We start from the raw sequence: 26,690 nt of genomic DNA on the forward strand, positions 1-26,690 counted from the left end.
ACACACTGCTACTGCTATCTTTTTTAAATCAGATTATTGCTGTCACATACTCATATCTTTGACGGGATTTATGTATGCTCGTGTTTGGACATTTTTCCAATAGATTTATGAATCCCGTCCCGCGCTATAGTCTGTTTTTTATTCTGTTTGTTTGTGTTGTTACTAGTGTCAAGTCTGGTAATAGACAAGTTAGCAGCATAAACTAACTACATGCAAAATTTCTACTCAGCTTGAACGACAACACTGATGTATTAACTGTCCTCTTATTGAGGAATGAAGGTACAAATGTCCTCTTGTTGAGGAATGAAGGTACAAGTGTCCTCTTGTTGAGGAATGAAGGTACAAGTGTCCTCTTGTTGAGGAATGAAGGTACAAATGTCCTCTTGTTGAGGAATGAAGGTACAAGTGTCCTCTTGTTGAGGAATGAAGGTACAAGTGTCCTCTTGTTGAGGAATGAAGGTACAAGTGTCCTCTTGTTGTGGAATGAAGGTACAAGTGTCCTCTTATTGAGGAATGAAGGTACAAGTGTCCTCTTGTTGAGGAATGAAGGTACAAGTGTCCTCTTGTTAAGGAATGAAGGTACAAGTGTTCTCTTGTTGTGGAATGAAGGTACAAGTGTCCTCTTGTTGAGGAATGAAGGTACAAGTGTCCTCTTGTTGAGGAATGAAGGTACAAGTGTCCTCTTGTTGAGGAATGAAGGTACAAGTGTTCTTTTGTTGTGGAATGAAGGTACAAGTGTCCTCTTGTTGAGGAATGAAGGTACAAGTGTCCTCTTGTTGAGGAATGAAGGTACAAGTGTCCTCTACTTAAGGAATGAAGGTACAACTGTCCTCTTGTTATGGAATAAAGGTACAAGTGTCCTCTTGTTGTGGAATGAAGGTACAACTATCCTCTTGTTATGGAATAAAGGTACAAGTGTCCTCTTGTTGTGGAATGAAGGTACAACTATCCTCTTGTTATGGAATAAAGGTACAAGTGTCCTCTTGTTGTGGAATGAAGGTACAACTGTCTTCTTGTTATGGAATGAAGGTACGACTGTCCTCTTGTTGTGGAATGAAGGTACAACTATCCTCTTGTTATGGAATAAAGGTACAAGTGTCCTCTTGTTGTGGAATGAAGGTACAACTGTCTTCTTGTTATGGAATGAAGGTACGACTGTCCTCTTGTTGTGGAATGAAGGTACAACTGTCTTCTTGTTATGGAATGAAGGTACGACTGTCCTCTTGTTGTGGAATGAAGGTACAACTATCCTCTTGTTATGGAATAAAGGTACAAGTGTCCTCTTGTTGTGGAATGAAGGTACAACTGTCTTCTTGTTATGGAATGAAGGTACGACTGTCCTCTTGTTGAGGAATGAAGGTACAAGTGTCCTCTTGTTGAGGAATGAAGGTACAAGTGTCCTCTTGTTAAGGAATGAAGGTACAAGTGTCCTCTTGTTGAAGAATGAAGGTACAACTATCCTCTTGTTATGGAATAAAGGTACAAGTGTCCTCTTGTTGTGGAATGAAGGTACAACTGTCTTCTTGTTATGGAATGAAGGTACGACTGTCCTCTTGCTATGGAATGAAGGTACAACTGTCTTCTTGTTATGGAATGAAGGTACGACTGTCCTCTTGCTATGGAATGAAGGTACAAATGTCCTCTTGTTATGGAATGAAGGTACAGCTGTCCTCTTGTTATGGAATGAAGGTACAACTGTCTTCTTGTTATGGAATGAAGGTACAGCTGTCCTCTTGCTATGGAATGAAGGTACAACTGTCTTCTTGTTATGGAATGAAGGTACAGCTGTCCTCTTGCTATGGAATGAAGGTACAAATGTCCTCTTGTTATGGAATGAAGGTACAGCTGTCCTCTTGCTATGGAATGAAGGTACAACTGTCTTCTTGTTATGGAATGAAGGTACAGCTGTCCTCTTGCTATGGAATGAAGGTACAACTGTCTTCTTGTTATGGAATGAAGGTACAACTGTCTTCTTGTTATGGAATGAAGGTACAGCTGTCCTCTTGCTATGGAATGAAGGTACAACTGTCTTCTTGTTATGGAATGAAGGTACAGCTGTCCTCTTGCTATGGAATGAAGGTACAACTGTCTTCTTGTTATGGAATGAAGGTACAGCTGTCCTCTTGTTATGGAATGAAGGTACAAATGTCCTCTTGTTATGGAATGAAGGTACAGCTGTCCTCTTGTTATGGAATGAAGGTACAACTGTCCTCTTGTTATGGAATGAAGGTACAGCTGTCCTCTGCTATGGAATGAAGGTACAACTGTCCTCTTGTTATGGAATGAAGGTACAACTGTCCTCTTGTTATGGAATGAAGGTACAGCTGTCTTCTTGCTATGGAATGAAGGTACAAATGTCCTCTTGTTATGGAATGAAGGTACAGCTGTCCTCTTGCTATGGAATGAAGGTACAACTGTCCTCTTGTTATGGAATGAAGGTACAGCTGTCCTCTGCTATGGAATGAAGGTACAACTGTCCTCTTGTTATGGAATGAAGGTACAACTGTCCTCTTGTTATGGAATGAAGGTACAACTGTCCTCTTGTTATGGAATGAAGGTACAACTGTCCTCTTGTTATGGAATGAAGGTACAACTGTCCTCTTGCTATGGAATGAAGGTACAACTGTCCTCTTGTTATGGAATGAAGGTACAGCTGTCCTCTTGCTATGGAATGAAGGTACAAATGTCCTCTTGTTATGGAATGAAGGTACAGCTGTCCTCTTGCTATGGAATGAAGGTACAAATGTCCTCTTGTTATGGAATGAAGGTACAACTGTCCTCTTGTTATGGAATGAAGGTACAACTGTCTTCTTGTTATGGAATGAAGGTACGACTGTCCTCTTGCTATGGAATGAAGGTACAACTGTCTTCTTGTTATGGAATGAAGGTACAACTGTCCTCTTGTTATGGAATGAAGGTACAACTGTCCTCTTGTTATGGAATGAAGGTACAACTGTCTTCTTGTTATGGAATGAAGGTACGACTGTCCTCTTGCTATGGAATGAAGGTACAACTGTCTTCTTGTTATGGAATGAAGGTACAACTGTCCTCTTGTTATGGAATGAAGGTACAACTGTCCTCTTGTTATGGAATGAAGGTACAACTGTCCTCTTGTTATGGAATGAAGGTACAACTGTCCTCTTGTTATGGAATGAAGGTACAACTGTCTTCTTGTTATGGAATGAAGGTACGACTGTCCTCTTGCTATGGAATGAAGGTACAACTGTCTTCTTGTTATGGAATGAAGGTACGACTGTCCTCTTGCTATGGAATGAAGGTACAACTGTCTTCTTGTTATGGAATGAAGGTACGACTGTCCTCTTGCTATGGAATGAAGGTACAACTGTCCTCTTGTTATGGAATGAAGGTACAACTGTCCTCTTGTTATGGAATGAAGGTACAACTGTCCTCTTGTTATGGAATGAAGGTACAACTGTCCTCTTGTTATGGAATGAAGGTACAACTGTCTTCTTGTTATGGAATGAAGGTACGACTGTCCTCTTGCTATGGAATGAAGGTACAACTGTCTTCTTGTTATGGAATGAAGGTACGACTGTCCTCTTGCTATGGAATGAAGGTACAACTGTCTTCTTGTTATGGAATGAAGGTACAAATGTCCTCTTGTTATGGAATGAAGGTACAATGTAGGTGAACCTGCTGGATATTATTAGGTATTTTGTCGAAATTTCATTGTAGAGCTCTTGATCCAATGAACTGGCGCTCCCCTTCCCATGTAAAATTCCGACTCATCGTACATTTAAAATATGGCGACTTAAAATATCATAATATGTTTAATTTGGACATAAATGGAAATACACTGTTTTCAATTTTATTCGAATCAAGGGAATCTTGATCCAAGAAGTTGGAGCTACCTTTCCCTTCCTCGGAGCAAAGCTGATTATCACCTTACCTATCACCCAGGCCTTGTGACCTTCAGGGTTTAGCGCCACCCTATGGACATGTATATAATCTATGGCTCAGTACTAGCATTGTAAACTACCCGCACTAGCATGGGCAACTATCCGCACTAGCATGGTAAACTATCCACATTAGCATGGTAAACTACCCGTACTAGCATGGTAAACTACCCGCACTAGCGTGGTAAACTACCCGCACTAGCATGGTAAACTACCAGCACTAGCAAGGTAAACTACTCGTTCAGTATACCCAAACTAGCACAGTAAGCTACCCACGCTAGCACAGTAAACTACCCACACTACTTGCACAGTAAACTACCCGCTTCAGGCGCTCAGTGACCTCTACATGTCTGACGCTTTCCAGGCGCTCAGTGACCTCTACAGGTCTGACGCTTTCCAGGCACTCAGTGACCTCTGCAGGTCTGACGCTTTCTAGGCGCTCAATGACCTCTATAGGTCTGACGCTTTCCAGGCGCTCTATGTACTCTACAGGCCTGACGCTTTCCATTAACAATCCTGCAGCTTACCATGGGTAGCGTTACTGAGAGATGACGTCATGATCAGCTTACTAATGGTAGTCATGCCTTCCAGTTCTTGAAAATTTATTGCCTTTTCATTTTCACTTCAGAACCTTGTTTAAGCTTAGCACTAATATATTCACCTAGAACCTTGCTAAAGCTTAGCACTAATATTTTCACCTAGAACCTTGCTAAAGTTTAGCATTGACTAATATTTTCACGGAGAACCTTGCTAAAGCTTAGCACTGACTAATATTTTCACGTAGAACCTTGCTAAAGCTTAGCACTAATATTTTCACCTAGAACCTTGCTAAAGTTTAGCATTGACTAATATTTTCACGTAGAACCTTGCTAAAGCTTAGCACTGACTAATATTTTCACGGAGAACCTTGCTAAAGCTTAGCACTGACTAATATTTTCACGGAGAACCTTGCTAAAGCTTAGCACTGACTAATATTTTCACGGAGAACCTTGCTAAAGCTTAGCACTGACTAATATTTTCACGGAGAACCTTGCTAAAGCTTAGCACTGACTAATATTTTCACGGAGAACCTTGCTAAAGCTTAGCACTGACTAATATTTTCACGGAGAACCTTGCTAAAGCTTAGTATTGACTAATATTTTCACGTAGAACCTTGCTAAAGCTTAGCACTGACTAATATTTTCACGGAGAACCTTGCTAAAGCTTAGCACTGACTAATATTTTCACGGAGAACCTTGCTAAAGCTTAGCACTGACTAATATTTTCACGGAGAACCTTGCTAAAGCTTAGCACTGACTAATATTTTCACGTAGAACCTTGCTAAAGCTTAGCACTGACTAATATTTTCACGGAGAACCTTGCTAAAGCTTAGTATTGACTAATATTTTCACGTAGAACCTTGCTAAAGCTTAGCACTGGCTAATATTTTCACCTAGAACCTTGCTAAAGCTTAGCACTGACTAATATTTTCACGTAGAACCTTGCTAAAGCTTAGCACTGACTAATATTTTCACGGAAAACCTTGCTAAAGCTTAGCACTGACTAATATTTTCACGGAGAACCTTGCTAAAGCTTAGCACTGACTAATATTTTCACGGAGAACCTTGCTAAAGCTTAGCACTGACTAATATTTTCACGGAGAACCTTGCTAAAGCTTAGTATTGACTAATATTTTCACGTAGAACCTTGCTAAAGCTTAGTATTGACTAATATTTTCACGGAGAACCTTGCTAAAGCTTAGCACTGGCTAATATTTTCACGTAGAACCTTGCTAAAGCTTAGCACTGACTAATATTTTCACGGAGAACCTTGCTAAAGCTTAGTATTGACTAATATTTTCACGGAGAACCTTGCTAAAGCTTAGCACTGACTAATATTTTCACGGAGAACCTTGCTAAAGCTTAGCACTGTCTAATATTTTCACGGAGAACCTTGCTAAAGCTTAGCACTGACTAATATTTTCACGGAGAACCTTGCTAAAGCTTAGCACTGACTAATATTTTCACGGAGAACCTTGCTAAAGCTTAGTATTGACTAATATTTTCACGTAGAACCTTGCTAAAGCTTAGCACTGGCTAATATTTTCACCTAGAACCTTGCTAAAGCTTAGCACTGACTAATATTTTCACGTAGAACCTTGCTAAAGCTTAGCACTGACTAATATTTTCACGGAAAACCTTGCTAAAGCTTAGCACTGACTAATATTTTCACGGAGAACCTTGCTAAAGCTTAGCACTGACTAATATTTTCACGGAGAACCTTGCTAAAGCTTAGCACTGACTATTATTTTCACGGAGAACCTTGCTAAAGCTTAGTATTGACTAATATTTTCACGTAGAACCTTGCTAAAGCTTAGTATTGACTAATATTTTCACGGAGAACCTTGCTAAAGCTTAGCACTGGCTAATATTTTCACGTAGAACCTTGCTAAAGCTTAGCACTGACTAATATTTTCACGGAGAACCTTGCTAAAGCTTAGTATTGACTAATATTTTCACGGAGAACCTTGCTAAAGCTTAGCACTGACTAATATTTTCACGGAGAACCTTGCTAAAGCTTAGCACTGACTAATATTTTCACCTAGAACCTTGCTAAAGCTTAGCACTGACTAATATTTTCACGGAGAACCTTGCTAAAGCTTAGTATTGACTAATATTTTCACGGAGAACCTTGCTAAAGCTTAGCACTGACTAATATTTTCACGGAGAACCTTGCTAAAGCTTAGCACTGACTAATATTTTCACGGAGAACCTTGCTAAAGCTTAGCACTGACTAATATTTTCACGTAGAACCTTGCTAAAGCTTAGCACTGACTAATATTTTCACGGAGAACCTTGCTAAAGCTTAGTATTGACTAATATTTTCACGTAGAACCTTGCTAAAGCTTAGCACTGGCTAATATTTTCACCTAGAACCTTGCTAAAGCTTAGCACTGACTAATATTTTCACGTAGAACCTTGCTAAAGCTTAGCACTGACTAATATTTTCACGGAAAACCTTGCTAAAGCTTAGCACTGACTAATATTTTCACGGAGAACCTTGCTAAAGCTTAGCACTGACTAATATTTTCACGGAGAACCTTGCTAAAGCTTAGCACTGACTATTATTTTCACGGAGAACCTTGCTAAAGCTTAGTATTGACTAATATTTTCACGTAGAACCTTGCTAAAGCTTAGTATTGACTAATATTTTCACGGAGAACCTTGCTAAAGCTTAGCACTGGCTAATATTTTCACGTAGAACCTTGCTAAAGCTTAGCACTGACTAATATTTTCACGGAGAACCTTGCTAAAGCTTAGTATTGACTAATATTTTCACGTAGAACCTTGCTAAAGCTTAGCACTGGCTAATATTTTCACCTAGAACCTTGCTAAAGCTTAGCACTGACTAATATTTTCACGGAGAACCTTGCTAAAGCTTAGTATTGACTAATATTTTCACGGAGAACCTTGCTAAAGCTTAGCACTGGCTAATATTTTCACCTAGAACCTTGCTAAAGCTTAGCACTGACTAATATTTTCACGGAGAACCTTGCTAAAGCTTAGCGCTGACTAATATTTTCACGGAGAACCTTGCTAAAGCTTAGCACTGACTAATATTTTCAGGGAGAACCTTGCTAAAGCATAGTATTGACTAATATTTTCACGTAGAACCTTGCTAAAGCTTAGCACTGACTAATATTTTCACGGAGAACCTTGCTAAAGCTTAGCACTGGCTAATATTTTCACCTAGAACCTTGCTAAAGCTTAGCACTGACTAATATTTTCACGGAGAACCTTGCTAAAGCTTAGCGCTGACTAATATTTTCACGGAGAACCTTGCTAAAGCTTAGCACTGACTAATATTTTCAGGGAGAACCTTGCTAAAGCATAGTATTGACTAATATTTTCACGTAGAACCTTGCTAAAGCTTAGCACTGACTAATATTTTCACGGAGAACCTTGCTAAAGCTTAGCATTGACTAACTTTTTTTAAGGCTTCAAATGCACTTGGAGTAACCCAGTGGATGAATAACCGGTTTTCTGGTTATCAAGTAACTATGGTCCGTGTCAGGAGACTTGTGTCCAGTTTCCTGGCTAACAAAGCATCAGCACCACCCTCTCCATCGGGCCAAGCTTTATTTACCTCCCATGGCCAAGGCCATGACCCTAACGGGTTTAGTGTTTCCCTTTGAATATTTTAGTGTAGCTCAAAGTGGTGGTTAGAGACAAAGAACATACTCCGTAATGCAATGTAATGCTGTAGATGGATTTAAAATTTATTTACTAAGAATGGAGGGCGAAGCTGTAGCACAGTGAGACTATTGTAGTTTGAGGTCGCTGGTGAGGGGCTCTTGATCTAGGGAATTGGATCTGTGCTCCAGTTCCCTGAATTGAGCCTGAATACCTTCCATTCCCCCCCCCCATGGTGATAATATTGTATTTAGAATTTTATTTGCCGAATGAGCCAAAAGATGGCGCTGAAGCTCCTCAGGAGTTGCCACTGATCAGAGAATGTTTGGCTAGACTTTCAAGTCCTGGTGCAGTCCAATCTATCACAGCTTCAGCCTACACCAGTTATAACCTTTGTATCCTTTACAAATCACATATACCAGTCGTGCTCTGTGTTCATCCCGGACCCAGAATAAACTTGTTCTAAATTTTTACCCAGATGTGATTGGGAAATTCTAGTCTACTTTCCATAAAATAATTGTCTGCTGACTTAAAGCGACAAATGATTGACGCTTCTCTACGAGGGAAAAAAATATGGTGAAAGGAGGAATTTTGGAAGTTTGTAAACTTGAAAGAAATTGGAGATAATTTGTTTTGTTTCTCAAGCTGGGTTGGTTTGTGTGTGTGTGTGTGTGTGTGTGTGTGTGTGTGTGTGTGTGTGTGTGTGTGTGTGTGTGTGTGTGTGTGTGTGTGTGTGTGTGTGTGTGTGTGTGTGTGTGTGTGCGCGTAGTCACCTAGTTGTACTCACCTACTTGTGGTTGCAGGTGTTGATTCATAGCTCCTGGCCCCGCCTTTTCGCTGGTCGCTACTAGGTCTACTCTCTCTCTTCTCCATGAGCTTTATCGACCCTCTTAAAGCTATTTTGGGATCCTACCTCCACTACATCACTCTCCAGATTGTTCCACTTCCTAACAACTCTGTGACTGAAGAAATACTTCCTAACATCCCTGTGACTCATCTGAGTTTTCCACTTGTTGCTGTGTCCCATCTCTGAACCATACTGTCCCTATCCACCTTGTCAGTTCCTCTCAGTATTTTATATGTCATTATCATGACCTCTCTATCCCTCCTGTCCTCCAGCGTCGTCAGGTTGGTTTCCCTTAACCTCTCCTCATAGGGAGAGGTTAAGAAACTAGTCTTGTTGCTAAGCTTTGTACTTTCTCTAATTTCTTGACGTGTTTGACCAGGTGTGGATTCCATACTGGTGCTACCTGACGCACACGGTGTACAGTGTCTTGAATGACTCCTTACTTAGATGTTGAAAAGCTATTATTAGGTTTGCCAGGCGCCCATATACTGCAGCAGTTATTTGGTTGATATGCGTCTCCAGGAGATGTGCTTGTTATGATGATCACTCCAAGATCATTTTTCTTGAGTGAGTTTTGCAGCCTTTGACCTCCCTGTCTGCAGTCTTCTTTGTACTGCCCCAAACTTCATGACTTTGCACTTGCTGGGGTTTAACTCCAGGAGCCATTTATCGGACCAGGCTTGCAGCCTGTTCAGATTTCCTTGCAGGCTTACCGGATCCTCGTCCACTGTATTCTTTTCATTAGCCTCACATCGTCTGCAAACAGGGATACCGCTGAATCTATCCCTTCTGTCATATCTTTCGCATATACTAGAAACAGCACCGGACCCAGGATTGACACATGCACCCACTGATACCTTGTCATGTACCAGCACATGTTGTTCCCTCTCTGTCAGATATTCCCAGATCCTGTTTGCTCCTCTAGCTTGTCAACCAGTCTCATGTGTCCAAGAAGATGCAGTCTACCCATCCCTCTCTCTCTCTCTCTCCTGTCATGCTTCTGTTACCTTATCGTAGAACTTCAGTAGGTTTGTGATGCAGAATTTTCCTTCCCTGAAGCCGTGCTGGTTGTCATGTATGAGCCCATTGTTTTCTAGGTGCTCCACCACTCTTCTTATAATCTTCTAAATAAGTTTACATACTATACATGTCAGAGACACAGGTCTGTATTTAAGTGGTGCCTTGCAAGTGGCACACACAGTGCATCTGCTCCCTCTCTCAGAGCCCACGGAGAGGGGTGCGTGTGTGTGTTCTACACCCACCACTACTCTCACTACTCCCTTTCCCTACACTCGCCCTATTATGTCCTCACTCACCATCTCCCCCAAACCTATCGCGTTCTACGTACACTATTATCACTCCACTTCCTCCTCCTATCTTTCTCCATACTATTTCCTCCATATTCCTCACTTCCACCCTACTCCCTACTCCCTTACACACCTCCTACTTTAATACCACCACTTCGTTTGCAGATAATGATCAGTGTACAGCGTGACTGCAACGCTAATTAACCCACAACGTCTGGCGCTAGATAATGTTTCACCGTGAAAAAAATAGTTACAGTATCGTGGCTGAAACAATTCACAGTTAATCCATAACACTGTGACTTAAATAATATATACCTAATCCTAACTAAAGAAACTTTTTGTCTATCCTGAGCCATATCCAAGTCAAATATGTTTGAGTTTGTGCTTCAGTATCTTGTCCAGGTTCTGGTAAGGCTCTTGACTATGATCCAGGTTCTGGTAAGGTTCTGGTCCATGATTCAGGTTTTTGTAAAGTCCTGGTCCAGATTCTTGTAGATCCTGGTTCATGGTCCAGGTTCTAGTAAGGTTCTCGTCCAGGTTTTGGTAAGGTTCTGGTCCACGATTCAGGTTTTTGTAAACTCCTGGTCCAGGTTCTTGTAGATCCTGGTTCATGGTCCAGGTTCTAGTAAGGTCCTCGTTCAGGCTCTGGTAAGGTTCTGGTCCAGGTTCTGGTAGATCCTGGTTCATGGAGCAGGTTCTAGTAAGATCCTGGTTCATGGTCCAGGTTCTTGTAAGACCTTGGTTCATGGTCCAGGTTCTTGTAGATCCTGGTTCATGGTCCAGGTTCTGGTAGATCCTGGTTCATGGACCAGGTTCTAGTAAGATCCTGGTTCATGATCCAGGTTCTAGTAAGATCCTGGTTCATGGTCCAGGTTCTAGTAAGATCCTGGTTCATGGATCAGGTTCTAGTAAGATCCTGGTTCATGGTCCAGTTTCTGGTAAGATCCTGGTTCATGGTCCAGGTTCTGGTAGATCCTGGTTCATGGACCAGGTTCTAGTAAGATCCTGGTTCATGGACCAAGTTATAGTAAGATCCTGGTTCATGGCCCAGGTTCTAGTAAGATCCTGGTTCATGGCCCAGGTTCTAGTAAGATCCTGGTTCATGGCCCAGGTTCTAGTAAGATCCTGGTTCATGGTCCTGCCTTTTAGTTCACTCTCAGATACCAAACATGAATCATTTTTAGTTTATGCGGGAAAGTTAAACCCGTCGGAGCCATAGGCTGCCCAGGGAATAGGAAATCGGATATGATTCGAGGAAGTGGAGGGTAGTTACAGTTCCCTGGATGAAGAGCCCTTCCACTTCGACACTTTCCACCAAGTGTAGCAACTTTACAACTCTGGAAATACAATAAATACAATTAAATACAATTAAATACAATTAAACTCTCACCTGATCAGAGAAATGACGAGAGATGGGAAGATAAAATATATATATATATATATATATATATATATATATATATATATATATATATATATATATATATATATATATACAAGACGAGTTATAAGATAAATATGAGATATAAGATATGAGATGAGAGAGATGAGATATAAGAGGAGAGATGAAATTAGATCTGAGGAAATGGAGGTTCTGTTTCCTTAGATCAAACTTGATTACCTCATATTTTCCCCAAGCCCGGTATGACCACTGTGGGTTTGACACTTTCCCATGATTATAATTCTCAGATGAGTGAGGATGTTCCTCTGTATTAATCCTATACACAAAAAAATTCTTAGCGTGTGTAGAATGACTCAACAGTGGGGAATTGTGGTGGTGGTAGGTCTAGGTGCTGGTGGTGGTGGTGGTGGTGGTGCTGGTGCTGGTGTGGAGTAGTAATGGTGATAGTGAGTGATAATGTTGACTGGTGGTGGTAGTGAGTGGTAGTGTTGACTGGTGGTGGTGATGAGTGGTAGTGTTGACTAGTGGTGGTGATGAGTGGTAGTGTTGACTGGTGGTGGTAGTACTGACTGGTGGTGGTAGTGTTGACTGGTGGTGGTAGTACTGACTGGTGGTGGTACTGTTGACTGGTGGCGGTAGGTAGGTAGTGAGTGGTGTGGATGAGGTTGGAACATCGTTCACTATTAATATACCACAAAGTATATTATGCTTCTTCATTGGCTTTATTGCCTGTGGCAGCGTGTCTAGGAAAGCGTCGTGACTCATGTCAATGCTCTTCAGAGAGTTGTTTTACACGCTCATGACAATATTCTTATCCACGCTCTTGACAGCATTATTACCCACTCTCATAACATTCCTAAGATAGTATATTTTATGTGCTTTATTCATGCTAATAGTTCTTTATTGCTTGACCTTTCAAGCTCTGAGCGACCTACCTGGTTAAAGCGTTCTTTCGAATCTCAAAACTACGTAAGTATTTTTAATTAGGGAAGAGGATGGCGTCTGGGCGAGGCAGCCCAGCTGTTAGCTCTGGTATGGGCAGCGTATATGAATCATTTAACATTTCACTGCCAGATGACCAAAAGCTCCAGGTGCGGTCATCATCATATGACTAAGACTCGCGTCAGGAAACAATTGTCCTGTTTCCTGATGATTCTACCTATGCATGTCAACATGTAAATGTTTCTCCTCGCATCCTGGCTGGCGGGGTCAGCGAGGTCTTGGCTGGGTTCGCATGTCATAACAGAACTGTTAATGCACACGCAACAGCTCAGAGTTATACAAGTTACTCCTTGACGTAATAAAAATAATAACTAGTTGGGAATTACGCTGTCAGCTGTCCCCGGCGTCATCTAAGTCTTGAAAAAAATAACACTTGTGCAGCATTTGGGTATCATTATTCTGGGAGCGTGTCGCCAGTCAGTGTGGCTTCTTCAGTCCAGTGCAGAGAAAAGGGGGGAAGATGAGGAGTTGGAGGTAATCAGTCCCTCACCCAGGTCTTGCCTGTGACAGATTTCCAGAGTTTTGTTGACTCCCACAGTTCGGCATGTGGCCTGTCTTTTCCTGCCAACTCCTGATCAGTCAGGCTGTTGCTTCCTGCACATAACTAGACTTAGCACTCCAAGAGGTCATGTTTATGCTTCATAAATCATATTCATACCCTCAGCTGCTCATGTTCAGAAACATTTTCACTCACACTTTCCATTACTCACGCTCGTGTCTACACTCAGACACACTTGAAAAATAGTTTACACAAGTAAACTCACACTCTGAAAGTAAACAAAAAAAATAAACTAAACAAGGAATAAAATAAATAAAATAAGAAATGAATCAAAGTAAACAAATTAATAAAGTAAGCAGGAAATAAGGTAAGCAATGAAGTAAACAAAGCAATGAAATAAGAAACAAAGCAATAAACAAAACAAAAGTATAAATCAGCACACTCACCTCCCATGTGAAGCAGCGGGCTCCAGCAGCAACAGCCTGATTGACCAGGCAAGCACCAGACGAGCCTGGCCCATGGCCGGGCTCCGAGATTAGTGAAACTCTCGAAACTCTTCAAGGTAAAGTTATATCCCAACTCGCGTCTTGCTTTTTAGAACTTAACTTGCAAACTTAGCCAAGTTGACGATCATTTTGCCAAACAAATCGAACTTAAATTATTCTGGGTAACTTTTCAGTGGGGGGAGGTCGAGTTTGGGGGTGTTAGGTCGAGGCTGAGATTCCTTGGTCGAGTCTGAGGAGACAGGTCGAGTCTGAGGGTCCTTGGTCGAGTCTGGGATTTCTTGGTCGAGTCTGGGATTTCTTGGTCGAGTTTGGGATTTCTTGGTCGAGTCTGGGATTCCTTGGTCGAGTTTGGGATTTCTTGGTCGAGTCTGGGATTCCTTGGTCGAGTTTGGGATTTCTTGATCGAGTCTGGGATTCCTTGGTCGAGTCTGGGATTCCATGGTCGAGTCTGGGATTCCTTGGTCGAGTCTGGGATTCCTTGGTCGAGTCTGGGATTCCTTGGTCGAGTCTGGGATTCCTTGGTCGAGTCTGGGATTCCTTGGTCGAGTCTGGGATTCCTTGGTCGAGTCTGGGATTTCTTGGTCGAGTCTGGGATTTCTTGGTCGAGTCTGGGATTTCTTAGTCGAGTCTGGGATTTCTTGGTTGAGTCTGGGAATCCTTGGTCGAGTCTGGGATTTCTTGGTCGAGTCTGAGATTCCCTGGTTGAGTCTGGGATTTCTTCGTCGAGTTTGGGATTTCTTGGTCGAGTCTGGGATTCCTTGGTCGAGTCTAGGATTTCTTGGTCAAGTCTGGGATTCCTTGGTCGAGTCTGGGATTCCTTGGTCGAGTCTGGGATTCCTTGGTCGAGTCTGGGATTCCTTGGTCGAGTCTGGGATTCCTTGGTCGAGTCTGGGATTCCTTGGTCGAGTCTGGGATTCCTTGGTCGAGCCTGGGATTCCTTGGTCGAGTCTGGGATTCCTTGGTCGAGTCTGGGATTCCTTGGTCGAGTCTGGGATTCCTTGGCCGAGTCTGGGATTCCTTGGTCGAGTCTGGGATTCCTTGGTCGAGTCTGGGATTCCTTGGTCGAGTCTGGGATTCCTTGGTCGAGTCTGGGATTCCTTGGTCGAGTCTGGGATTACTTGGTCGAGTCTGGGATTACTTGGTCGAGTCTGGGATTCCTTGGTCGAGTCTGGGATTCCTTGGTCGTGTCTGAGGAGACAGGTCGAGTCTGAGGGTCCTTGGTCGTGTCTGGGATTCCTTGGTCGAGTCTGGGATTCCTTGGTCGAGTCTGGGATTCCTTGGTCGAGTCTGGGATTCCTTGGTCGAGTCTGGGATTCCTTGGTCGAGTCTGGGATTCCTTGGTCGAGTCTGGGATTCCTTGGTCGAGTCTGAGATTCCTTGGTCGAGTCTGGGATTTCTTGGTCGAGTCTGGGATTCCCTGGTCGAGTCTGGGATTCCTTGGTCGAGTCTGGGATTACTTGGTCGAGTCTGGGATTACTTGGTCGAGTCTGGGATTCCTTGGTCGAGTCTGGGATTCCTTGGTCGTGTCTGAGGAGACAGGTCGAGTCTGAGGGTCCTTGGTCGTGTCTGGGATTCCTTGGTCGAGTCTGGGATTCCTTGGTCGAGTCTGGGATTCCTTGGTCGAGTCTGGGATTCCTTGGTCGAGTCTGGGATTCCTTGGTCGAGTCTGGGATTCCTTGGTCGAGTCTGGGATTCCTTGGTCGAGTCTGAGATTCCTTGGTCGAGTCTGGGATTTCTTGGTCGAGTCTGGGATTCCCTGGTCGAGTCTGGGATTCCTTGGTCGAGTCTGGGATTCCTTGGTCGAGTCTGGGATTCCTTGGTCGAGTCTGAAGGTCCTTGGTCGAGTCTTGGATTCCTTGGTCGAGTCTGAAGGTCCTTGGTCGAGTCTGGGATTCCTTGGTCGAGTCTGAAGGTCCTTGGTCGAGTCTGGGATTCCTTGGTCTAGTCTGAAGGTCCTTGGTCGAGTCTGGGTTTCCTTGGTCGAGCCTGGGATTCCTTGGTCGAGTCTGAGGAGACAGGTCGAGTCTGAGAGTCCTTGGTCGAGTCTGGGATTCCTTGGTCGAGTCTGAGGAGACAGGTCGAGTCTGAGAGTCCTTGGTCGAGTCTGGGATTCCTTGGTCGAGTCTGAGGAGACAGGTCGAGTCTGGGGAGATTTACTTCTCGGCAAAAACGTCGTCAAAAAGACTCTTGTTCTTCCTTACTAAAAAAAAAAAACATTTGTTTTAGATAATCAACTAAAATAACACTTACACTTACATCTGCACTTGTAACTTCTATCCATGACTAGCTACACTTACATCCACAAACAATACTTACTAATACTTGCTAATGTCCAAACATTTACACTGATATCCACGCTCACATGCGCAGATGTTAGCACTCATCAATACCCATGCGCATTGATGATCATCTCTCGAATCAAAATTTTAAATCCACATTTATCCCACATTGACTGCCACATATTGACTGCCACACACTGACTGCCACACACTGGCTGCCACACACTAACTGCCACACACTGACTGCCACACACTGACTGCCACACACTGACTGCCACACATTGACTGCCACACACTGACTGCCACATACTGGCTGCCACACACTGACTGCCACACACTGACTGCCACACACTGGCTGCCACACACTGACTGCCACACATTGACTGCCACACACTGACTGCCACACACTGACTGCCACACACTGACTGCCACACACTGACTGCCACACATTGACTGCCACACACTGACTGACACACACTGACTGCCACACACTGACTGCCACACACTGACTGCCACACACTGACTGCCACACACTGGCTGCCACACACTGACTGCCACACACTGACATTGCCACACACTGACTGCCACACACTGACTTTGCCACACACTGACTGCCACACACTGACATTGCCACACACTGACTGCCACACACTGACTTTGCCACACACTGACTTTGCCACACACTGACTGCCACACACTGACTGCCACACACTGACATTGTCAAACACTGACTTTGCCACACACTGACTTTGCCACACACTGACTTTGCCACACACTGACTTTGCCACACACTGACTTTGCCACACACTGACTTTGCCAAACACTGACTTTGCCACACACTGACTTTGCCACACACTGACTTTGCCACACACTGACTGCCACACACTGACTTTGCCACACATTGACTTTGCCACACATTGATATTCCCACACACAGATATTGCCACACACACAGACATTCCCATACAAAGCAACGGGAATGTTCATAGTGGGGTACAAGCGTCATGGCTCGGAGGTACAGTGTTGGGTCCGCTACTACCATGACTACGGTTCGGATCCCGTCTAGTGTTAATTTACTCACTGACAATCGTCCATTGCTATTCATCTTGAGTTTAAACCTCGTAATACACACACACACACACACACACGTATACATACTTTTACTCACGCTTGTATGAACTCACATTGGTATAAACACTTTTATCTCATATACTCACTAATTCCCAGATAGGTATATATACACACACATTCACGCTCTTACACGCCTATATTCACTGATATATACGCTCCTACACACCTATATTCATACCTACTCTCACACGTCCCACTTATTCGTGTACATTCATTTTCACAAGAGAAGCTGGGCAACAGAGGCAGTGTTTGTGGTGGGTCGTGTGCGTCGCTTCACACGTTAGCCTGGTCATGGTCGCTGGGTCGTGTGCGTCGCTTCACACGTTAGCCTGGTCACGGTCGCTGGGTCGTGTGCGTCGCTTCACACGTTAGCCTGGTCACACAACCTTTTTCTAAACGAATTTCAGAGCTATTCATTAGCTTTTGTATTTAGCCAGGAGAACGTGGTGGAACCTGGAACGTGGTGGAACCTGGAACGTGGTGGACTGGAATGACCTATTTGCCAAATGTAATTTTTGTACTAATGGGTGTGTTGGGTGTGTGTGTATACTAACTTATTTGTGGTTGTACGGGTCAGTCTCAGCTCCTGGCCCCCTCTTCGCTCGTCGCTACTAGGTCCACACACTCCATGCTCCATGAGTCTAATCGAATCTCTTTTTATAGCTCCACTACATCACTCTCCAGACTGTTCCACTTCCTGACAACTCTTTGACTGAAGAAATAATTCCTAACATCCCTGTAACTCATCTGAGTTTTCAGCTTCTAGTTGTGACTTCTTGCTTCTGTGTCTCATCTCTGAAACATTCTGTCCCTATCCACCTAGTCAAATGTCCTCAGCATTTTATGTCGTTATCATGTCATCCCCTATCCCTCCAGTTCTCCTGTGTCGCCAGGTTGCTTTACCCTTAACCTCTTCTCGTAGGGCATACCCCTTAGCTCGGGGCCTAGTCTTGTTGCAAACCATTGTACTTTCTCTACTTTCTTGATGTACTTGACCAGATGTAGGTTCCAGACTGGTGCTGTATACTCCAGTATTGGCCTAATGTACACGGTGTGCCGGTGTCTTGAATGACTCCTTGCTCAGATGTCGTGCGTGTGTGTGTCGGCGGGAATGGTGTGGATGAGTGTGTGCTTGCTTGCTTGCTTGCTTGTTTTCGTGCGTACACGCGTGTAATTACGTATTTGTCGTGCTTTCTGGAGCATGTTATACTACACTGGTTGTGGCTCACACTTTTCTGATTTCACAGTCATCAAACACACTTTGAAGAAATGTTTTGCAACATCTCTATTATACTGATCATAGTTAGTTGCCCACGATTTATTCCTTTCCGCCTTCATGTTTCTTTTTATAATTTCCGAGGTGCCTACAGGGACCTCTGGGAACTTTTAGGAGACTCTTTTGATAATGATAATTTAATGTGATTATTAAATGATGCTGGTTATTTTAGTTTGGTGTGAAACTATTTGTGCTGCTTTAATTCTCTTATTTTTTTTATTCCTGCTTTTTCTAATTGTTGTAATATATTTTTTTTATGATTGTGAGCTCTGAGTGACCCACAAACTACAAACATCAAACTACAACAATAAACTACAACAATTACTACTACAACTACTAGTACAACTACAACAACTACAACTACTAGTACAACTACAATAACAACTACAACTACTAGTACAACAACTACTAGTACAACTACAACTACTAGTACAACTACAACAACTACAACTACTAGTACAACTACAACAACTACAACTACTAGTACAACTACAACAACTACAACTACTAGTTCAACTACAACAACTACAACTACTAGTACAACTACAACAACTACAACTACTAGTACAACTACAACAACTACAACTACTAGTACAACTACAACAACTACAACTACTAGTACAACTACAACAACTACAACTACTAGTTCAACTACAACAACTACAACTACTAGTACAACTACAACAACTACAACTACTAGTACAACTACAACAACTACAACTACTAGTACAACTACAACAACTACAACTACTAGTACAACTACAACAACTACAACTACTAGTACAACTACAATAACAACTACAACTTCCAGTACAACTACAATAACAACTACAACAATTAGTACAGCTACAACAACTACTACAACTAGTACAACTACTACTACTACTAGCCTGTTTCTCGCGTAGTTATAACTTCTTCTCCCTGTTACTACCACCAAGAAATTCACTATGTCCACTTGATCCACTTCTTTCAAATAATCATGCAATTCTCATATATATTTTTTAACGAGCGCATTTAAAAATCATGTACAAGTTACCCGCACATAGGAGAGCGCAGCTTCGAACGACGTTTCGCTCCCACTTGAACCATTTACAAAAACACACTTTGTAAATGCTCCAAGTCGGACCGAAACGTCGTCGTAAGCTTTTCTCTACATGCGAATTATTTGTGTATTGCGCCAGCCATGGTATTGTGCCTTTTATACTTTATAAAAAGCATATTGGACACCGTACCACAGGTGCATATTCCATTGTTAATTTTGTGATAATCCGCGTTTTAACATCTATGCATGTGAAATTATTATAAAATTGACTTTTAAAGAGCCGCACAATTGTATACATTCTGATTTTGGCTTGTCCTCTATTAGTGTCCACTGAGATGGCATCAACCCTCATCCATTATTCCATTCGTTCCAATGTACTGGTTAAGTCAGTCGAAAAAAAAAGATCTATAGTGGTGACAAATATTTTTGAAAAAACCTACTCACTCATTTTTATGAATTCCTGATATTCTAAAATTTAACTTAACATTGTTGAAATTAACTTAATATAATTAACCTGATCTAGCCTGTGTTAGATCAGTTCTGATTTAATTTTTTTTATCTATCCATCAAAGATGTAAAAATTTTTTTATTATTATTATCACACTGGCCGATTCCCACCAAGGCAGGGTGGCCCGAAAAAGAAAAACTTTCACCATCATTCACTCCATCACTGTCTTGCCAGAAGGGTGCTTTACACTACAGTTTTTAAACTGCAACATTAACACCCCTCCTTCAGAGTGCAGGCACTGTACTTCCCATCTCCAGGACTCAAGTCCGGCCTGCCGGTTTCCCTGAATCCCTTCATAAATGTTACTTTGCTCACACTCCAACAGCACGTCAAGTATTAAAAACCATTTGTCTCCATTCACTCCTATCAAACACGCTCACGCATGCCTGCTGGAAGTCCAAGCCCCTCGCACACAAAACCTCCTTTACCCCCTCTCTCCAACCTTTCCTAGGCCGACCCCTACCCCGCCTTCCTTCCATTACAGACTGATACACTCTTGAAGTCATTCTGTTTCGCTCCATTCTCTCTACATGTCCGAACCACCTCAATAACCCTTCCTCAGCCCTATGGACAACAGTTTTGGTAATCCCGCACCTCCTCCTAACTTCCAAACTACGAATTCTCTGCATTATATTCACACCACACATTGCCCTCAGACATGACATCTCCACTGCCTCCAGCCTTCTCCTCGCTGCAACATTCATCACCCATGCTTCACACCCATATAAAAGCGTTGGTAAAACTATACTCTCATACATTCCCCTCTTTGCCTCCAAGGACAAAGTTCTTTGTCTCCACAGACTCCTAAGTGCACCACTCACTCTTTTCCCCTCATCAATTCTATGATTCACCTCATCTTTCATAGACCCATCCGCTGACACGTCCACTCCCAAATATCTGAATACATTCACCTCCTCCATACTCTCTCCCTCCAATCTGATATTCAATCTTTCATCACCTAATCTTTTTGTTATCCTCATAACCTTACTCTTTCCTGTATTCACCTTTAATTTTCCTCTTTTGCACACCCTACCAAATTCATCCACCAATCTCTGCAACTTCTCTTCAGAATCTCCCAAGAGCACAGTGTCATCAGCAAAGAGCAGCTGTGACAACTCCCACTTTGTGTGTGATTCTTTATCTTTTAACTCCACGCCTCTTGCCAAGACCCTCGCATTTACTTCTCTTACAACCCCATCTATAAATATATTAAACAACCACGGTGACATCACACATCCTTGTCTAAGGCCTACTTTTACTGGGAAAAAATTTCCCTCTTTCCTACATACTCTAACTTGAGCTTCACTATCCTCGTAAAAACTCTTCACTGCTTTCAGTAACCTACCTCCTACACCATACACATGCAACATCTGCCACATTGCCCCCCTATCCACCCTGTCATACGCCTTTTCCAAATCCATAAATGCCACAAAGACCTCTTTAGCCTTATCTAAATACTGTTCACTTATATGTTTCACTGTAAACACCTGGTCCACACACCCCCTACCTTTCCTAAAGCCTCCTTGTTCATCTGCTATCCTATTCTCCGTCTTACTCTTAATTCTTTCAATAATAACTCTACCATACACTTTACCAGGTATACTCAGCAGACTTATCCCCCTATAATTTTTGCACTCTCTTTTATCCCCTTTGCCTTTATACAAAGGAACTATGCATGCTCTCTGCCAATCCCTAGGTACCTTACCCTCTTCCATACATTTATTAAATAATTGCACCAACCACTCCAAAACTATATCCCCACCTGCTTTTAACATTTCTATCTTTATCCCATCAATCCCGGCTTCCTTACCCCCTTTCATTTTACCTACTGCCTCACGAACTTCCCCACACTCACAACTGGCTCTTCCTCACTCCTACAAGATGTTATTCCTCCTTGTCCTATACACGAAATCACAGCTTCCCTATCTTCATCAACATTTAACAATTCCTCAAAATATTCCCTCCATCTTCCCAATACCTCTAACTCTCCGTTTAATAACTCTCCTCTCCTATTTTTAACTGACAAATCCATTTGTTCTCTAGGCTTTCTTAACTTGTTAATCTCACTCCAAAACTTTTTATTATTTTCAACAAAATTTGTTGATAACATCTCACCCACTCTCTCATTTGCTCTCTTTTTACATTGCTTCACCACTCTCTTAACCTCTCTCTTTTTCTCCATATACTCTTCCCTCCTTGCATCACTTCTACTTTGTAAAAACTTCTCATATGCTAACTTTTTCTCCCTTACTACTCTCTTTACATCATCATTCCACCAATCGCTTCTCTTCCCTCCCGCACCCACTTTCCTGTAACCACAAACTTCTGCTGAACACTCTAACACTACATTTTTAAACCTACCCCATACCTCTTCGACCCCATTGCCTATGCTCTCATTAGCCCATCTATCCTCCAATAGCTGTTTATATCTTACCCTAACTGCCTCCTCTTTTAGTTTATAAACCTTCACCTCTCTCTTCCCTGATACTTCTATTCTCCTTGTATCCCATCTACCTTTTACTCTCAGTGTAGCTACAACTAGAAAGTGATCTGATATATCTGTGGCCCCTCTATAAACATGTACATCCTGAAGTCTACTCAACAGTCTTTTATCTACCAATACATAATCCAACAAACTACTGTCATTTCGCCCTACATCACATCTTGTATACTTATTTATCCTCTTTTTCTTAAAATATGTATTACCTATAACTAAACCCCTTTCGCCTCGAATTCGCCTCGATCTTACAACAGTTTGTTTTCACACTGTTTTGTGAGGCGGTTGTTGCTTTATGAGCTAAGACTGCAAGCTGTGGGGACGCTAAACCCATAGGGGCTAAGTAATGTCTAAGGTAATCAGGAGAAGGGTTGTTCTGGTTCCATGGATCAAGAGCATTTCACGAGCATCAAGAACCTCCGGGAACTTTGAGGGCTGTTGACTTTGCAGTACTGTCAGTACTGACTGTTAACTCTCCTGACAGTGCTGACTGCTGACACTCCTCTCAGTGCTGACTGCTGACACTCCTCTCAGTGCTGACTGCTGACACTCCTCTCAGTGCTGACTGCTGACACTCCTCTCAGTGCTGACTGCTGACACTCCTCTCAGTGCTGACTGCTGACACTCCTCTCAGTGCTGACCGCTGACACTCCTCTCAGTGCTGACCGCTGACACTCCTCTCAGTGATGACTGCTGACACTCCACTCAGTGCTGACCGCTGACACTCCTCTCAGTGCTGACTGCTGGCACTCCTCTCAGTGCTGACTGCTGACGTTCCTCTCAGTGCTGACTGCTGACACTCCACTCAGTGCTGACTGCTGACACTCCTCTCAGTGCTGACTGCTGACACTCCTCTCAGTGCTGACCGCTGACACTCCTCTCAGTGCTGACCGCTGACACTCCTCTCAGTGCTGACTGCTGACACTCCTCTCAGTGATGACTGCTGACACTCCTCTCAGTGCTGACCGCTGACGCTCCTCTCAGTGCTGACTGCTGACACTCCTCTCAGTGCTGACCGCTGACACTCCTCTCAGTGCTGACTGCTGACACTCCTCTCAGTGCTGACTGCTGACACTCCTCTCAGTGCTGACTACACACAACGTTACAAACCACACGGCTGACTATTTTAACAAATATTTTTAACCCTTGTAATCGACCTAATAATATATCCCTAAAATACTTATAATATGACTTATATTTTATATAATTTAACAACAGCATCACATCTCTAACAACAGCATCACATCTCTAACAACAGCATCACATCTCTAACAACAGCATCACATCTCTAACAACAGCATCACATCTCTAACAACAGCATCACATATCTAACAACAGCCTCACATCTCTAACAACAGCATCACATCTCTAACAACAGCCTCACATCTCTAACAACAGCCCCACATCTCTAACAACAGCCCCACATCTCTAACAACAGCATCACATCTCTAACAACAGCATCACATCTCTAACAACAGCCCCACATCTCTAACAACAGCCCCACATCTCTAACAACAGCATCACATCTCTAACAACAGCATCACATCTCTTCTTTCTAAGAACAAAAATGCAAATAAATGAGAGGGGGAAACTCTTTTAATTATGTGATAAACGCTTTAAAAAACGCGACGTAATATTTCTATTTACTGTTTAAAAGCATTGCTGTTATAGGTACATAAAAAAAGTTATAGCCGAAATCTGATGTTTTTTTAATATGGAGACAAAATAGCGTGACGTAATTTCACTTTTTTCTATTGAATTACATCGGCGCGAGAATATAATTTTAAGTAGCCAAAATAATTACGGTTAATAAGTTTACGTACAATTACATTTAAGCAAAATTATAGACGTTTTAACCGATTACATTTATCTTCAGTGGGTGAATTACCTCGGATAACACACACACAACTGGAATTAAAAACTCAGGTGAGTCAAGGATGTTAGGAAGTATTACCTCAGCAATACAGTTGTCAGGAAGTTTAACAATCTGGAGAGCGAGGTAGTGGAGGCAGGATCCATACAAAGCTTTAAGAAAAGATACGATAAAGCTCATGGAGCCGAAATGTGACCTATTTTTTAATACTTACGTTTCAATATTTTTTTTAATACGGAGAGGCCTGGTCACAGACCGGGCAGTGGGGGCGTTGACCCCCCGAAACCCTCTCCAGGCGAGACAAGAGCTCCGTGAGAGCTCTGGAGAGTCAGTAATAATGACTGTGTGTCAGCTTGTGTGTGAGTTGTCATGTCGACTCTACCTCGTCCACACTTTTGTTTTCCCCTTTAAAGTTTTACGTGCGAGGCTTTTTTTTCTCTAACTTTCGGTGTTATTGATTTTTTTTCTTTCTTTTGTAGTGTTGTTGTATATATATAAACTTTTTTTTTTAGTTGGTAACTCTCCGGGAGAGTCAGATTTTTTTTTTCTTTTTTTTCTTTTTCTCTTTCTTTCTTTCTATCTCTTTCTCTATATATATCTCTTTATATATATATATATATATATATATATATATATATATATATATATATATATATATATATATATATATATATATATATATATATATATATATATATATTTTCTCTCTCCTCTCTCTTTGTCTCTCTGTCTCTGTCTCTCTGTCTCTGTCTCTCTGTCCCTGTCTCTCTGTCCCTGTCTCTTTGTTCCTGTATCTCTGTTCCTGTGTGTCTGTCCCTGTCTGTCTGTCTCTATCTCTGTCTGTCTGTCTGTATCTCTCTCTCTCTCTCTCTCTCTCTCTCTCTCTCTCTCTCTCTCTCTCTCTCTCTCTCTCTCTCTCTCTCTCTCTCTCTCTCTCCCAGAGTGAACCTTTTATAACCTTTTATTTACTACACATACCTCTTGACTGGGGATCTCCTCCAGAGTTGACTGGGAGGAAGAATAGGTGGGAGACAGGAAGAGTTTTGGTGGGAGGGAGATTAGGGTGGAAGGAAGGCAGGAACGGAAAAAAATTTATTTTAGTGGAAGGAAAGGAATAAATTGACTCTAGTAAGAGGTAAAAGGGGAGACAAAAAAAAAGGAAACTAGTGGGAGGAAAGAAAGAGGGAAAGAAGTGACTTGCGAGAGGGATGCGGGGAATACATGGGAGGGGAAAAAGACTGACTTTTCCCCTTGCAGCAATCATTAATTCCCTCCTATTCTCACATAGTTTACTCAACCGGTATATATTTTTCCTTCCTCATGGCTCTCAGCTCTTGAAGAGACGACTCTTACATTTTCTCTTTAAACAACTTTGTTAGCAGTTTTAACCAATGAAACCCAGAGTTTTTGTTTTAGTGTTGCTGAATCTATTTCATATTCTGGTTGCTGAAATTTTTCTCTCGCGACGACTGAGTGTCAAGTTGAGAGCTCACTCTACTGCAGCGATACACACACACACACACACACACACACACACACACACACACACACACACACACACACACACACACACACACACACACACACACACCTCTGGTGCAAATTGTGGGAATCATAGCCTCGGAGAAGTGGATATAAAGGCGTCGAGGAAGAATATTTGGATTCTTCCTGAAACCATTTGTTTTTTTTTACACAAGGTTTGACAAGGTTAAGGATCATCTGAATATACCACTTCCCCTTCCACCCCATCTTTACATTCATTTTTGCCAAGAAGTAAAATTGTGTGTATCATTATTTATTATTATTTTTTTTTTTTTTTATCACACTGGCCGATTCCCACCAAGGCAGGGTGGCCCGAAAAAGAAAAACTTTCACCATCATTCACTCCATCACTGTCTTGCCAGAAGGGTGCTTTACACTACAGTTTTTAAACTGCAACATTCACACCCCTCCTTCAGAGTGCAGGCACTGTACTTCCCATCTCCAGGACTCAAGTCCGGCCTGCCGGTTTCCCTGAATCCCTTCATAAATGTTACTTTGCTCACACTCCAACAGCACGTCAAGTATTAAAAACCATTTGTCTCCATTCACTCCTATCAAACACGCTCACGCATGCCTGCTGGAAGTCCAAGCCCCTCGCACACAAAACCTCCTTTACCCCCTCCCTCCAACCCTTCCTAGGCCGACCCCTACCCCGCCTTCCTTCCACTACAGACTGATACACTCTTGAAGTCATTCTGTTTCGCTCCATTCTCTCTACATGTCCGAACCACCTCAACAACCCTTCCTCAGCCCTCTGGACAACAGTTTTGGTAATCCTGCACCTCCTCCTAACTTCCAAACTACGAATTCTCTGCATTATATTCACACCACACATTGCCCTCAGACATGACATCTCCACTGCCTCCAGCCTTCTCCTCGCTGCAACATTCA

The sequence above is a fragment of the Cherax quadricarinatus genome, chromosome 50 (genome assembly GCF_038502225.1).
Source record: "Cherax quadricarinatus isolate ZL_2023a chromosome 50, ASM3850222v1, whole genome shotgun sequence".
In the NCBI taxonomy this organism is placed as follows: Eukaryota; Metazoa; Arthropoda; class Malacostraca; order Decapoda; family Parastacidae; genus Cherax; species Cherax quadricarinatus.